Source organism: Puma concolor, chromosome C2 (assembly GCF_028749965.1).
Source record: "Puma concolor isolate L17-30 chromosome C2, mPumCon1.1.hap2, whole genome shotgun sequence".
NCBI classification, from domain to species: domain Eukaryota; kingdom Metazoa; phylum Chordata; class Mammalia; order Carnivora; family Felidae; genus Puma; species Puma concolor.
Window position 1 is genome coordinate 26,463,774 of NC_141675.1, and position 14,643 is coordinate 26,478,416.

The 14,643-nt window shown below is 40.6% G+C and overlaps 1 protein-coding gene across 1 annotated transcript in view; it reads left to right on the plus strand.

Annotated features, from left to right (window-relative positions):
- LOC112850031 (collagen alpha-4(VI) chain-like) overlaps positions 1–14,643 on the plus strand; it is a 142,419-nt gene that overhangs the window by 17,955 nt on the left and 109,821 nt on the right.

The following is a 14,643-nucleotide window of genomic DNA, read 5'->3' on the forward strand; positions in this document are numbered from 1 at the left end:
GGAATAAACAGGCTTAGTAGAGATATAAAACTTAGGTAAAAATGACTCTCTCAAAACAATGCCAGGTGCAATTTTGAGTTGGAAATAAAGTTTTCTTCCATCTAGTTTGCCAGGATGCCTGTAACTCCACTACTAGGTTTCTTTTCATTTGACCACCATACACAGTTTTAAGAAACAAGTGAGATGGTTATTTACATTTTTAATAAAAAATTTCAAACATACAGCAAAAGTTAAAGGATCCACAGGGAATACATGTATACTCACCACTTAGATTCACTATGAACATTTTAATATCGTTGTTTTTTCACATCATCCCTCTGGCCATGTGTTACTCTACCTTATTTTTAAATGCATTTTAAATTAGAAACATCAGTAAACTCCCTAAGGACATCAGCATGCATATCATTTACTAGAGCTGAAGAAAATGATTATTTTTATAAAGAACTTCAAGAAAGGTGAATGTGAAATTGATCAGGTTCAGATTTTATGTATAATTTTTTGGTCACTGGGGTTGATACCTACACATTTAAATTCACTGAATTTAGTGATGGTGACAACTATTCAGGATGACTTCTGTGGGGTGGAAGAATCACATATTGACTGAGAATTATTCCACAGGAGTACAGGAGAAAAATCTAGCACCTTTTTGTTCTCTTTTGTATTGATCTTCAGAGGCTACGAAATAAGCCCAGGGAATTGCAAATGTAGGATGGTCCTTTTTATTTCAACCCAGAGTGTGCATGCCACAGGCCTTTGAAAGTAGTCTGCCATCACATAATTTTGTCTGATAGTTTCTGGCTCATAGGAATAGGCCTCGAGAGGTCTGTGGATGCATTTATTCCATCACTGACCAAGAACAATGAAGCCCTGTCTACATTTTTGCAGAAACAGTAAATATGGTCCCTTACAGAGCTGCTAGAAAGTGAAATAATGAATATTATCTACCTGATATTTTGGTCTGAAATAAAAGCACCATGAGTCCTTTTAAAAAGATCCTATAGGAAATTGTTTTGCCCAAACATTCCAACCTAATCTTGTGTCTTTATGTTTGAGCAACTCACTGTATAAGTGGATTTTTGTGACTGTGAGTTTTTAAAGGTTCACCTCTGGCTGCGTCTCTCTCCTGCCTCCTTGGGCACAGTCGTAGTTGCAGACTGGCTCCATTTTGGTTTCCTCAAAGGTCTTAAACCAAGACCCTTCCAATACTACACCTGTGGTCTGGTTTTACTTATTCTACAAATTTGCCAAATGTTTAGTTTTATGCTATTTGTTCTGATTATATTTTTAATACAAATGAAGTAAAAATAGAATTATAATTAAAATATAAAAGTGAACCCAATTGGCTTTGAGTCCTCCATTTACCAAAAAAGAATAGCCTAGGGAGCACCAATCTTCCCAAGAATGCCTCTAAATCTTTGTTTAGAACATTCTGTCTTAAGAACAGGAAATCATTCTTTTTCTGAACAAATGAATTTATGCAATGAATCTTTTTTGAGCACCTATTATATGTCAGGCACTGGGGATATGTCATGGAAAACAAGATTCCTCGTAGTGCTTCTATTCTAGGTGAAGGTGCGGCATGATTACAGGTAATTGATAAAAACCATGATGAATATTACATAGCCTGTTAGAAGGTGATAGGAAAAGAGGAAAAGCAGAGCAGGGTAAGGGGGCTTGGGTGTGCCGGGACAACAAGGGTAGGTTGCAATTTTAAGTAGAATGGCTAAGATGGACTGCACTGAGAAGGTGATACCTGAGCAAAGACTTGAGGGAAGCAAGGGAATCAGCCATGTGGATATATGTGTAGATATGTATAGATATGAGTGGATATATGGGGATATATAATGTTACATGGGAACATATGGGAAAGTATGTAGATATATGGATACCTGTGGGAATATATATGGATATATGTGGATGTAAGTGGATATTTAGGAGATACGTGGATATATGTGGATATATGTAGATATATGTGGGTATGTGTAGATGTGTGTGGGTATATAGGGATATTTGTGAGTAAATGGGGGTAGGAGGGGAAGAGCATTCCGGATGGAGGAAACAATAAACAGTATGTACAAAAACCCTAGGCAGTGAGTATAACTGGCTTATTTGAAGAACAGCCAGTAGGCCAAAGTGATCCGAGTCCAATGTGCCAGGGTGAGAAATGAGTCGGAGAAAACTGGGGGCCAGTTTATATAGGAGCTTGTAGTCTATTTTGTTTTTTTACTCTGAATGAAACAGGAAGCCATTGAAAGGCTCTGAGCAGAGGTCACCTAGGTTTTAAAAGGATTTCTCTGGTTATATTTTGAGAATAGACTTCGGAGGGAAAGGTTAGAAGTAGGGAGAGCCGTGGAGGTTGCTGTAGTAATCAAGCAAGAGAGGCTTGAATCAGCCTGTTAGTAGAAATGACAAGAGCATCAGTTTCTGTGTAAACAGCTTTAAAGGTTGATCCAGCATGATTTCCTGGCAGGTTGGATGTAGGGGGTGTGTGTGAGAGAGGAGTTAATGATAGCTCCGTGGCTTTGGGTCCATGCTGTGAGAAGGTTGCAGTTGCCATGAACTGAGAGAAATGAACAGAGGGAGGGAAGAAGGAAGGAAGGGAGAGAGAAAGAAAAAAGAGAGCAGAGATAGGAACTGTTCTAGGTGCTGAGCATATATTAATAGTAAAGACACAGTCCTAACAAATCCCAAAGAATTCATTGAAATAAATGTACAGACTTCAGAGGAAGAACAGAACAGGGAGTGATTTGCCATCAAGCTTGAGTTAGGAAGGTGACACCTGAGCTGGGTTTTGAAAGGTGAATAGAGCCTGCCGTGTGTGTGTGTGTGTGTGTGTGTGTGTGTGCGCGCACGCGCATGCATGCACATGTGTCCCGGGCCAAGGAGTAGTATGCAGCCTTCCAGGTAAAGGGAAGGAATAATGACATTCAGAATCATCAAAGTCTGATAGACTTGGAAAACCACACTGACTTATAATTCTATAAACTTCAGAAAGATTTGTAGCCTGGTCAGGGCATCTTGGAATCTCTAAGAAATATTGCAAACTTTCTGAGGATCAGGTAAGTTTGTGTCACTGCATTTAGTGGATATTCTTTCAGTTTGTCTTTAAACATTTTATTATACACTACTTCAGAAACTCAAAAAAGATACAAAGAGAAGTTCAATGGCCCTTAAGTTATTTTAAGCTAAAGCCCTGGAAACAACAGTAAAAGATTAAGCTCAAAGAACATGGACAGCTAAGGTTTCGTAACATAAGGTTTCAAAGAGCTTAGTGAAATAAGCCATACAGAGAAAGACAGATACCATATGTTTTCACTCTTATGTGGATCCTGAGAAACTTAACAGAAACCCATGGGGGAGGGGAAGGAAAAAAAAAAAGAGGGTAGATTGGGAGAGAGCCAAACATAAGAGACCCTTAAAAACTGAGAACAAACTGAAGGTTGATGGGGGGTGGGAGGGAGGGGAGGGTGGGTGATGGGTATTGAAGAGGGCATTTTTTGGGATGAGCACTGGGTGTTGTATGGAAACCAATTTGACGATAAATTTCATTAAAAAAAAAAAAAACCCAAAAACAAAGAGCTTATCTCATCCAGGTGACCACCAGCTTGCTGTCACACCTGGTATTCCACTTCTCTGACTTAGGGAATCTTCCCTCACTACTGTCAAATGTCTGTTACTATCCAAAATCTCACTTTCATCATAGTGTGATTATTTCCTAGACATAATGAAGTGAAAATGTAGCCAGGACTCTTTTGGTTCAAGCAATGCATTTCTCTTGGAATAAAAATTCTGAGGCTTGGTTCTAAGGCGACAAAGTATTAAATTTTTGGACTTTTGTTTTATAGATTATTGCTTGACAAAAGTGATAGTAACCTCTGAAGTTTTCTAGCTTTCTACAAAGTTTTTGCTACCCCCCATTAGCTTATGCTGTGCCCACAATAACCCTGTCAATAACTGGGTGAAGGCACAGTTTATGCTGCCAGGACTGAGTCTTAGTGAGTTCAAGAGACTTCCAAGAAGCTGCATAACAAGGACGTGGCAGGGTTGAAACTTGAACCAGAACATTCAAAGTCAAGTTCTATGCAATTTTTTATTGCTCCATACTGTGCTTGCTTTACAGATTCTGAAGCAACCTTTTAAAGGACATGAAATAAATAATGGATAGGGTATATGAGGCCAAACCAGACAATTGCAGAGGGCCATCTTGCCCTTATTCACTATCATGACCTGCTCTTCCTACATTTCCTGGTGACAGGAAGTAGGGAGTAGCAGAGTGCGGTGACCTGCCCACCGTCTTTGGAGGGGCCTGATCTGCTTAGCGGATTGCAGGCATTCTTCCTGAATGAAATACTTGAGAAAGACAGGGTAGTTATCCCCATCTCTCTGGCAAAACCAAGCTCATGAAACGCTGGGGTGGTGGAATTTATAAGTTACACGTCAGTTGTAAGAGTTTGAATATTCTTTTTCCTTGGATTAAATCGTTCAGCAGTTTGTTCAAACGTTAAATAATGATCATAAAAGGGAAAGATTTATTCGTTTCAACAATGTAGCCAGCACTACAAAGATTTCTTGGGCCGAGACTCTTCTCTCTGTGTGTTCACAGCCCAGTGGGGTAGATAAATGATCGACAGCAATACATACGGCAAATGGTGTAGGTGATGTATGAACCAGGCACTTTGGGAAACTAGGTGAATCAGGATATGAAAAGGGCCTAAGATAGAGAAAAACTGCCCCAAAGCTGGGATGCTATTCACTTCCAAAATTTTAAATACCTCACAAATTGTGTGCTGATCTTGAAATTATTGCAGCTGATGGGAGTGTCAGGGCCCTGCTGAACTCTGACATTGTCATCCTTATCCCTCCCTGGAGCAACGCTCCAAGATTCTGCATCTTGTTATGGTTTTTTTCTTTTTTGAGCCTAATAACACATTAATTGTCATTGAAATGTTTGACACAGCCTCCCTCAAATATTTTACAACAAAGTTGTGTATATATCCAAGCCGTCATAAGATTTGTGAATGGGCACAGAAGCAAATGTTAATGTTTATGAAATAGGTTAAGGCTAACCTTTAGTTTTTCTTAACTGTTAAACATGCCGTGTGAATTCTAATGTGATGTGTACAGAAGAATCTGTTCATGTCCCCCAATTGTTTGCCTCCTGGAGCTTCCTCTTGCCCAGATGTGGTATACTCCAAGACTATCTTGTAAGAAAGCCAAGTATACACTGCCTGAAAGAATCCTGTTTAAATGACCAGAAAAATTTGGAAAAAAAAGAAAGGACATAGCTCTTCATTATTTCTGGGAATAGAGTATAATTAGAAGGCAAATTGAAAAATGCGTTAAATTAATTTTTCACATTTGCATTGGATCTTTCATCTAAATATTTTGAAGCCTCTGCTTACCTCTCAGTCATGTATATATAAAGAAAACATTTTAAATTGATCGTTTCTTCCCTTTCCCCACGTAGTTGATAAGAGACACTTGTTTTCTTCCCTGTGGAGCTAGAGATGCTGTTGAAAGTCAATGGAGCAGACATCTGCCTGGTTGGGAACCACTGCATGCTAAATGCATGGAAGAATGGTCTTCAAAGTGTGGTCCCTTGATTCCACTCAGCATGCAAATTCTCACCACTCAGACTTATTACATCAGAAACTCTGGAGATGGGGTCCAGGAAGCTAGGTTTTAACAGGTCCTCTGGGTGATTCTGACTCAATGCTCAGGCTAAGAACCAGTGGCATAGAACGTTAGAGATGGCATCTTTTCATTTCATTTTTGAGGGACCCATAGAGGAAGAATAGAAACCTTGAGGGAGACTTGTATATAAAACACTGCTGGTTTAATTAAATGAAGTTAAGGCAGTTTATGGATGAAAACCGAGAAATTCTACCCGGATCCCCTCTTATATCCCACCTTCTGAGTTCATGCATTTCAGAAAGCCAAAGGTTTCTATTAGATGCATGCCCTCAGAGCCTGTGCAGCAAGGGGGTATGAGCTCCAAGAAGGCTTAACCAGGTCTCCTGTGGTCAAAAACCTTAGCTCGCAAGGCCTTGGATGAGCTCTACCTGGGGTGTCCAATACCTCTTCTGAGTCCTTGCTCATGCTGTTCCATGTCTGGAATTCCCTTTCTCCACTTGCTCACTTGTACATTTCTACTCCTTCTTTAAGTCTCAACTCCAGCATCATCTGCTCTTTGAAGCCTTTACCAAGTGCAGAGGGATGCTCACCCACTGTGTTCCTCAACACCTTGTACAGATTTCGATATAATTTTGCTCATCCCACAATATTACAATTCATCCATTTCTTCCTCTCCCCTAGGGTTCCAAGTCCTCCCAGGAAAAGAACTATTTCTTTAATTTGCCTGACATATTATGTGGTAAACAATAAACACTCAATGAAAAGTTATAAGATTCTCACCATATGTTGTTTCTTTATGAATTATTATAATTCTGCTGAACATTTGAGAGTAAGTTGGTGACCCCAAGACCCTGTGCTTCATATTATGTATATTTCTTAATAACAAGGGCATTCTCTTACATGACTACAACACAATGATCAAACTCAGGAAATGTAACACTGATACAGAATTATTATATTCGGTCCATGTTTAATTTTTACCTATTATCTCACTTTATGTTCTTTATAGCCGTTTTTTCCCCCCAATCCATGATCATGCATTGCTTTTAGTTTTCATGTCTCTTTAGACTGTTTTAACCTCAGTTGGTTTCTCAGCTTTTCTTTGTTTTTCATGACATTACTATTTTGGGGGCGCCTGGGTGACTGAGTGGATGGAGCATCCCACTCTTGATTTTGGCTCTGGTCATGATCCCAGGGTCATGGTATGGAGCCCCACATCGGGCTCTGTGTTGAGTGGGGAGCCTGGTTAAAATTCTCTCTCCCTCCGTCCCTCTCTCTCTCCCACTCATGCTTCCTCTCTTTCTCTCTAAAACAAAACAAAACAAAAAAATAAATAAAAATAAATATATTTGAGCAGCACAAGCCAGTTGTTTCTTAGACCATCTTCAAGTTTTGGTTTGACTGTTTATCAGATTTAAGTCTTGGATTTGGAGGAGAACTACCATATAAGTGATGTAGAGTTTTCTCATACATCAGTTCAGGAAGTATGTGATGGTGGTTTATCCCAACATTGTTGGTCAAATCATGTCCACCATGTTTCTCTTTTGTAAACATACTTTTTTACCCTTTATAACCTAGAAGGTATTTGTTAGGAGATATTTTGAAATTTGTGTTAAAACCTTGTTCCCCAACATGCTTCTACCCGATGGTTTTAGCTTCATTTGGTGATTCTTCCCTGAATCAATTATTACTATAGTGGTTGGTTGCAAGGTAATTTTAATTGAATGGATTAATCTTAAAAAAAAAAAAATAGATTGTTCTAGGGTCACCTGAGTGGCTCAGTCAGTGAATTGTCTGACTCTTGGTTTCAGCTTAAGTCATGATCTCACAGGTTCTTGAGTTTGAGGCCTGCATCAGGTTCCACATGCTGACAGTGTGGAGCCCGCTAGGGATTCTTTCTCTCTCCCTCTCTCTCTGCCCCTCCTCCTTGCTCACTCTTTCTTTCTTTTTTATTTTTTTAAAAAATTTTTTTAACGTTTATTTATTTTTGAGACAGAGACAGAGCATGAACGGGGGAGGGGCAGAGAGAGAGAGGGAGACACAGAATCCGAAGCAGGCTCCAGGCTCTGAGCCATCAGCCGAGAGCCCGACACGGGACTCGAACTCACGGACCGCGGGATCGTGACCTGAGTTGAAGTCGGACGCTTAACCGACTGAGCCACCCAGGGGCCCCACTCACTCTTTCTTTCAAAATAAAATAAATAAACATAAAAAATAGATTGTTCTAGTTGACTATTTAACTATTTAACTTCTTTCAGCATACTTTGTGAGAAGTATCTCTCTTCTCCACACCCATTAGAATTATTTTCAGAAAGAATCAGTATCATTCTATGCTAGACCTACCCAATTGCATGCCACTTAGTCGCTTTGGGTTTATTTTTGGTTTTTTGTCTTTTTGTTTTTTGTTTTTGCCTTCACAACGGACCCTACATGTTCAATGCAAAACCCCTCCAGCAGCTTAATTAGATAGAAACATCGTCAGGAAATAGTATATATAATACAGGTATTAAGTCCTTAAGCTACAGACATTTTTCTCTTCATTAATGTAAATACAAATATGCACAGCTGCAAATGTTTAGAAACTTCTGACTTTCCCATTGTATTTCCATAAACAGCTCTGGTACTTTATTTACAACTAACTAAAAATACTTCTCATTTTTTGTGATTAATTGCATTAATACTAATAATTAGGACATAGCAGAATATGAAAATGTAGGTACCCTACTTGAAGGTTTTCTACTTCCTCTAATTTCATTAAGAGTTAAAAATTACAGTATTGTATTTTATTGTAACAATAGCAATAATCATAATATCTGAATTTATTTTCTTTTTTGTTTTGTGTATGTATGAGCAATGCCTTTTTATCTTATTTTTTTCTTTTCAAATTTTTATTTCAATTCTAGTTAGATAACATACAGTGTAATATTGTTTTCAAGTGTAGAATCTAGTGATTCATCACTTACTATAACACCCCCTATTAAACACAAGTGCCCTCCTTAATACCCATTACTCATTTAGTCCATCCCCTACCCACCTCCCTTCATCAACCTTCAATTTTTTTTCTATTGTTAACAGTCTTATGGTTTGTTTCCCTCTCTCTCTTTTCCACCTTCCCCTACGTTCATCTGTTTTGTTTCTTAAATTTTACAAATGGGTGAAATCATGGGGTACTTGTCTTTCTCTGACCGATTAACTTTCCTTAGCATAATACACTTTAGCTCCATCCATGTCATTGCAAATGGCAAGATTTCATTCCTTTTTTTTCTTAATCTTTTAATGTTTATTTATTTTGGAGAGAGAAAGAGAGAGCATGAGTGGGGAAGGGGCACAGAGAAGGGGAGAGAGAATCCCAAGCAGACTCTGTGCTGTCAGCACAGACCCAATGTGGGGCTCCATCTCATTAATTGTGAGATCATGACCTGAGCTGAGATCAAGAGTCCAGTACTTAACTGACTGAACTGCCCAGATGCCCCAAGACTTCATTCTTTTTGATGGCTGAGTAATATTCCATTGTGAAATGGAGTGTGTGTGTGTGCGCACGCGCGCACACACACACACACCCCACATCTTTTTCCATTCATCAGTTGATGGATATTTGAGCTCTTTCCATAGTTTGGCTATTGTTGAGAATGCTTCTATAAACGGTGGGGTATCTCTACCACTTCGAATCTGTATGTTTGTATCCTTTGGGTAAATACCTAGTAGTGCAATTGCTGGTAGTTCTAAATTTAACTTTTTTTTTATTTTTATTTTTTTTTAATTTTTTTTTCAACGTTTATTTATTTTTGGGACAGAGAGAGACAGAGCATGAACGGGGGAGGGTCAGAGAGAGAGGGAGACACAGAATCGGAAACAGGCTCCAGGCTCTGAGCCATCAGCCCAGAGCCTGACGCGGGGCTCGAACTCACGGACCGCGAGATCGTGACTTGGCTGAAGTCGGACGCTTAACCGACTGCGCCACCCAGGCGCCCCTAAATTTAACTTTTTGAGGAACCTCCATACTATTCTCTAGAGTGGCTGCACCAGTTTGCATTCCCACAACAGTGGTAGAGGCTTCCCCTTTCTCCACATCCTCACCAACACCTGTTGTTTCTTGTGTTAATTTTAGCCAACCGGACAAGTGTGAGATGGTATCTTATCGTGGTTTTGATTTGTATTTCCCTGATGGTGAGTGATGTTGAGCATCTTTTCATGTGTCTATTAGCCATCTGGATGTCTTCTTTGGAAAAGTTTCTATGTATGCCTTCTGTACATTTCTTCACTGGATTATTTGTTTTTTGGATGTTGAGTTTGATAAGTTCTTTATAGATTTTGGATACTAACACTTCATATATGTCATTTGCAAATATCTTCTCCCATTCCATAGACTCCCTTTTAGATTTGCTGATTGTTTCCTTCACTGTGCAGAAGCTATTTATCTTTAAGTCCCAATAGTTTATTTTTGCTTTTGTTTTCCTTGCCTCCGGTGATGTGTCTAGTAAGAAGTTGCTCTGGTCAAGGTCAAAGAGGTTGTGGCCTGCGTTCTCCTCTAGGATTTTGATGATTTCCTGTCTCACATTTAAGTCTTTTATCCATTTTGAATTTATTTTTGTGTATGGGGTAAGAAAGTGGTCCAGTTTCATTCTAACATGTTGCTGTCCAGTTTTCCCAATACTAGTTGTTGAATAGGCTGTCTGTTTTTTGATTGGATGTTCTTTCCTACTTTGTTGAGATTAGTTGACCATATAGTATGGGGCCATTTCTGGATTTTCTATTTTGTTCCCTTGATCTATGTGTCTGTTTTTGTGCCAGTATCATACCGTCTTGATGACTACAGCTTTGTAATATAGCCTGAAGTCCAGAATCATGATGATTCCAGCTCTGCTTTTCTTTGTCAGGATTGCTTTGGCTATTTAGGGTCTTTGAGGTTCCATACAAATGTTAGGGTTGTTTGTTCTAGCTCTGTGAAAAATGGTGGTGTTTTGATAGGGATTGCATTAAATGTGGAGATTGCTTTGGGTAGTATAGACATTTTAACAATGTTTGTTCTTTCAATCCATGAGCATGGAATGTTTTTCCATTGTTTTGTGTCCTCTTCAGTTTCTTTCATAAGTGTTCTATAGTTTTCAGAGTACAGATTACTTACCTCTTTGGTTAGGTTTATTGCTGGGTATCTTACTCTTTTTGGTACAGTTGTAAATGGGATTGAACCCTTGATTTTTTTTTCTGTTGCTTCATTATCGGTGTATAGAGATGCAACTGATTTTTGTACATTGATTTTATATCCTGCAACTTTGCTGAATTCATGTATTAATTCTAGCAATTTTTTGCTGGAGTCTTTCAGGTTTTCTACATGGAGTATCATGTCATCTGCAAATAGTGAAAGTTTGACTTCTTCCTTGCTGATTTGGATGCCTTTTATTTTTTGTTGTTGTTGTTGTCTGATTGCTGAAGCTATGACTTCCAGTACTATGTTAAATAGTAATGGTGAGAGTGGCCATCGCTGTTTTGTTCCTGCCTGTAGGAGAAAGGCTCTCAGTTTTTTCCCCATTGAGAATGATATTAGCTGTGGGTCTTTCATATATTGCCTTATGATGTTGAGGTATGTTCCATATAAAATAAATTGCCTTTTCTTTTTGTAAGGAAAAAAATAACAATATTTCCCTAGAGCTGAAGCTTTATAGTACCCTATGATCAGTAGACTTGGTGCATGTGAGGGGTTTGTGCTAGTCTTCTGGGGGTGGGGCCTGCTTTGCTGATTCTCAGGTAGACTTGCTCTAGAGGTGAGGCACCTGCAGGGCGCAGAGGGGAGGTGGTAGGAGACTTGTGTATGTGGCTCCAGCCTCCACTTGGTGGCGCTGTTTTACCCACTGAAGTTGGTTAGTGCTGACTGGTGAGAGGCATGGCCCCACTCTCTTGTCCCCGGAGTGGGGATCTCACACCTGTCACTCTTCTGGAAGCCCTCACAAGAAGAGCAAGCAATCACCTCTCTTGTGTCCCTGCTTCTGCCAGATCCCCACCTTTACTCTGCCTGCATCTGAGCTGCCCACTGCCAGGTGGCACAGCACTCCTGTGTTTTATCTCAGGCACGTGGCTGGGTTTCAGAACTGCACATTTTAGTCATCTGCGCAGTGCTGACCCATGCTGATCCTCTGGGGGAGGGTCTCGCTGCGCTGTGGTGGGTGCTGGCTTTCCCCAGAATTCAGTTGCGTGAACTTCAGAGTTTATGATAAAGTGCAGCAGAAAGCTGGCACCATGGCTCACTGCCCTCAGCCAGTGACTCTCTTCCTATTCCAGCGAATGGGGCAGCTCATTGGTGCCCACGGAGTCTTTTGCCCCCCATAGGGGCTATGCCACCTCTCCAAAATGTACCCAAGCAAGGGACTTGTTCCTCTCTGTGTGACCCGGGGTCTCCTCAGAACACACTGCCTGCTCCTGGGTATCTGCCCTCTTTCCCCCCTGCAGCACTGCTAAGCCCACCACGTGTGACCTGGGCAAAGGCACAGACCTCCAAAACTTCAAGCTCTGTGCTTCGCTCTTTCGAAGAACTTGGCGGTATTCAGCCCCTCTCCCTTTCCCAGTCCATAGTTCTGGGGAAGGATTTTTCTTGTGCAATTCCCTGCACATGCTTTCACTCTTTCTACCTCTCTCCTTTCTCTCTCACTCTCGCACTCTCTGCCCAATTAGGGCTCCTTCCCCATCGCAGCACCCACAGCTCTTCTCTCCCCCAAATAAACTCTCTGCAGCCCCTACCTTCTGTGAGGTGGCAGTTTTTTCACCTCTAGTTGTACATTTTTGCTCTCTCAGTCCTTGGATGGATTTCTTGGGTTTCAAAATGCTTCGATATTTACCTAGCTGTGTTGGAGGGATGAGGCAAGCCTAGGGCCTCCTGACTCCTCGGCCATCTTAACTTCTCTCCCATGCATCCGATTTATTTTGGATCATTCTTCCTGGCACTTTCAGACTCTGAAGCTCTTTACTCTTACACTGTCCTTAATCCATCAGAAGAGTCTATTCTTTATGATCATGCATTCATTTGTTTGCCGTGAGATGAACGTTTGTTGGGGAAGAGGATATTTACAGTCTGAAAGTGCCTTCCCTCAAATTACTTAGTCTCCTTGAGGAGGCATTAGTGGGAGGTTGATGTAGAAACTGAGGAACAGGGAAGTCCAATTATATCACTTGTACTTATTGGAAAATTACCAGACCAATACCCTGGGGAGTGTTTGTAATATCATGGGAAATGTAGTAGGTGTTCCAAATCAGCACCAAGCCCTTGAGAGTCGGCACATAAACCTTCAAAGGTGAAGTGGATAGCTCAAGTCCACAAAGGCAATGGTCAAGCTGACAGGAGAATCAAGGTTTCTGGCTTCTTTTGAGTTCAAGGCTTCTCCCGGTGTTTTCTGTTAGCATAAGATAATAAAATAGATGTGTTTGTCTCACATCCTTGAATCCTTTCTAAGGAGTAAATTAAGCATGAATAGTAGAAATATGTCCTATGGGAAGCAGAATGGCTCCACTTCCACTTTCTGGAAAGAGGACCTCAGTTGCTGGGTAGCTGGGATTTCTGGGCATCATGATATAATTTTTACACACTGTCCCACTTAAAGGGCCCAAGACTGCAAAGTGATGTAGGCCCAATGAGATTCTATCTGAAACTCTTTGATATATTTAAAGTACGTGTTTAAACTTTCCTAAATTTCTTCATGTTTCCGGTGTGTAACATTTCTCTCCCCAAATTGTTCAGTTCTCTAAACGTGAAAGCAGGTTTGTAATTCTATTATCTGGAGCATCTAATACAGTGTTTTGTACATAAAACCGTTGTCTTTGAAGACAAATTGGTGGATGCTAACACTTAGGGCTTGAGCTCACATTTTTACCCCATGGCAAATCGCCCTTCATCTTACATCAGTTGGGCCCTGGGCGGAGGCGGGGGGTGGGGGGGTTGTTGAGTGACAGTCTGGGCTTAGCGATTTTCATTGAAGGGTTTGAGTTCCTGCCATGCACTGCACCCAGGGTCGGGTTACCTGGTATAGAACCTGACAGTCCATGGCCAGGGGGCTGGAATATGCAACTTAACCTTTGTGGGGCCCAGTGTCTCCATTTCCATGAACAAGATAAGCAGGGCCTTTCCCAGGCTTGAGGTGAGGAACGTAGAGATATTAGCATAGTGACTTACAAGGCAGTGATTGAGAGTGAAAATTAAATAAGTTAAATAAAAAATATAAATGAAAACGTACAAAACAAAATAACTTCCTTACGAACGCGCACTACAGAGTGTTAGTGTTCCTCTGCTTCTACAGATTCTGAGTCTCAAGTTGGGGGCCATACTTTGTCACTTTCACATTGTGGGCATCCAAGGAGACTTATTTCACTTAACAAGCACTGAAAGAGTGATTTCTCTGTGCCAGGTATAGGTGAAGCATTTTGCAGCAATGAGGTCACTTACTCCTGATTTCAAGGCTATGAGGTAGAGGGGCCAGGCAGTGAAGCAACTTGCCCAAGATTAACTATTAAGTAGCGGGTCTGGGATTCCAACTCAGACAGTTTATCTTCAAGAATCCTTACTTTTAACCTTCGAGGATGCTGAGGGGAGCTGGCTAAGAAGACAAAGGCGGGGTATTCCTTGTTCCAGGTGAAATCTCCTTCAATGTGAATGCCATGATTTTCTTAATTTTAAACACATGACCTTGCTTTGAGTCAAAAAATAGAATGGAATTGGGGACTTGATCATTTTCATGGAGGCCTTTGGAAATGAGTCCAAGTTGAAGGGAGGACACTGACGCTCTCCTCCTTCTGGCAATGTAGAAAACATTTTCTGGCTAGCCTGAATTCATCAGGCAGATGTGCTCCTCCGATATTTGAATATTTCTGCATGCCACGAATGTTTATAAGGTCAACCAGTGCTTGTATAAAAATACAAGCAAAATCATCCAGAAATGTTTATGTTCCACTGAATGAATTCAGTGTGTGAAATGGAAGTCCAACCCATGCCCTATATACTTTATCCTTTTATAGCCGCATCTGGAC